At 40.5% G+C, this 1596-nt stretch overlaps 2 protein-coding genes across 2 annotated transcripts in view; one reads left to right on the forward strand and one right to left on the reverse strand.

The window, feature by feature from the left end:
* The window catches only part of LOC107574545 (uncharacterized), a 77416-nt gene that overhangs the window by 38342 nt on the left and 37478 nt on the right, over positions 1-1596 (reverse strand). The gene's annotated exons all lie outside the window — the stretch shown is intronic.
* The window catches only part of LOC107574539 (SLAM family member 9-like), a 34093-nt gene that overhangs the window by 6458 nt on the left and 26039 nt on the right, over positions 1-1596 (forward strand). The window lies entirely within an intron of this gene.

Consider the following 1596-nt stretch of genomic DNA (forward strand, 5'->3'; position numbering starts at 1 on the left):
CTTCGTCATGCCTAGAGCTGATCCGTGCTGGTCGCTGAGGAAATACATCAACTTTGCTGTGGATCACCGGATCGGCTTTCACCGTGGACGAAGTGGAGTCCAGCCCGGGGTTGTCACATGTGGTTGCCGCAGGCCTCCTTCGTCGAATCTGCCGGCCGCGCCGTTCTCAAGCCCGCTGCCTCGGCTCACTCTAGGCCACGGTGTAATGCAGTGTTTCATTGTGACAGCGAAACTACTTTGTTTGGCTTTCCAAAAATGGACACGACTAGAAATCAGTGGTTAAGTTGTATTCAACCCAAATATTCAGATGTGTGCAGCACATTTTATGGAGGGCTGTTTCCTGATCCTGGTAGAGTAGACTACAATGCCGGCCGTTTTGACTCAAAGACTGTAAGTACAACGCGGCGCGATGCAACGTCAAGCAAATACAAGTCATTATAATCCATAATTATGTCCCCACTGGATGCAACGAATGCCTCGTTTATAATGGGTTTTCATATTTTTGAATCATCGCTCTGGCCTGACAGGGCATCACAGTAAGGTGAGGGGCAACATTTCCTATTCGGCCAATCACAACGCACTGGATAGCTGGCCAATCACAGCACACCTCGCTTTTCAGACCGATGAGCTTTGTAAAAATTGACGCGTTTCAGAAAGGCGGGGCATAGAGGAGAAACAGTAATGTACAGTATGTGGAAAATAATGTGTTTTTTTAACCTTAAACCGCATAAACACATTTCATTACACCAAATACACAAAATAATGTTATTTTTAGCAACATCATATGACCCCTTTAAGTTCAATTCTACAGTGATTTATCAGTGTGATATATATTTCTATTTGTGTATTTGTGGGGTTGCTTCCAGCATATAATTATAAAACAAAATGAAAACGGCAACATAAATTGAGGCAAAAAAGATATGTAAAATAGATGGCATTAAAGAATAAAATGAAATATTAACTTCTATTCAGTGTTTTGACCACCAGATGGCCTCAATACATCAGATTCCGGAAATTAACCTTTTATGATCCAGTTTGGAGACCAGAACAGAGTGCTGGATGACTTTTCTTTTCTTTTCTTTTCTTTTTTCTTTAAATGTTTAAAAAAAGATCTGTGGTGGTGTCTCAATATATGTTTTTCTTTAGTATGTCCTCTAGGCATAAGATGTAATAAAAAAAAGAAAATATGCTTTAATTGGGAAAATAACACTCTGAGGCCTTCTGGGTCCGTGTAACCCTTTGCAGTTCTTTGTTCAATTCGCACCATCAAAATGAACCAAATGAAAAGTTGGCTTCAAACTTTCATTTTCAATTTTTTTGGAGCAATTTACGAACGGATAATTGTCTCTCATTTTAATTTTAAATTTTACGAGTTACGAATCTGATTTTTGAACTAACATAAAAACTTACTCATTATTCTGATTTTCCACTTCTCTGTTTTGCGCTCCCGGTTGGACCGTACCAGGGGGTGGGGGTGTGGATGTATTTACCCAGAGCGCTGTATGTATAGGCCCTATGCCTATGCATTGGCACGTCTGACCATGCAATCATTTATCATCAGACCTCCATTAACTGTGTGACTGCACGTTAACAACC

The sequence above is a fragment of the Sinocyclocheilus grahami genome, unplaced genomic scaffold, assembly GCF_001515645.1.
Source record: "Sinocyclocheilus grahami isolate Dianchi unplaced genomic scaffold, SAMN03320097.WGS_v1.1 scaffold2265.1, whole genome shotgun sequence".
NCBI classification, from domain to species: domain Eukaryota; kingdom Metazoa; phylum Chordata; class Actinopteri; order Cypriniformes; family Cyprinidae; genus Sinocyclocheilus; species Sinocyclocheilus grahami.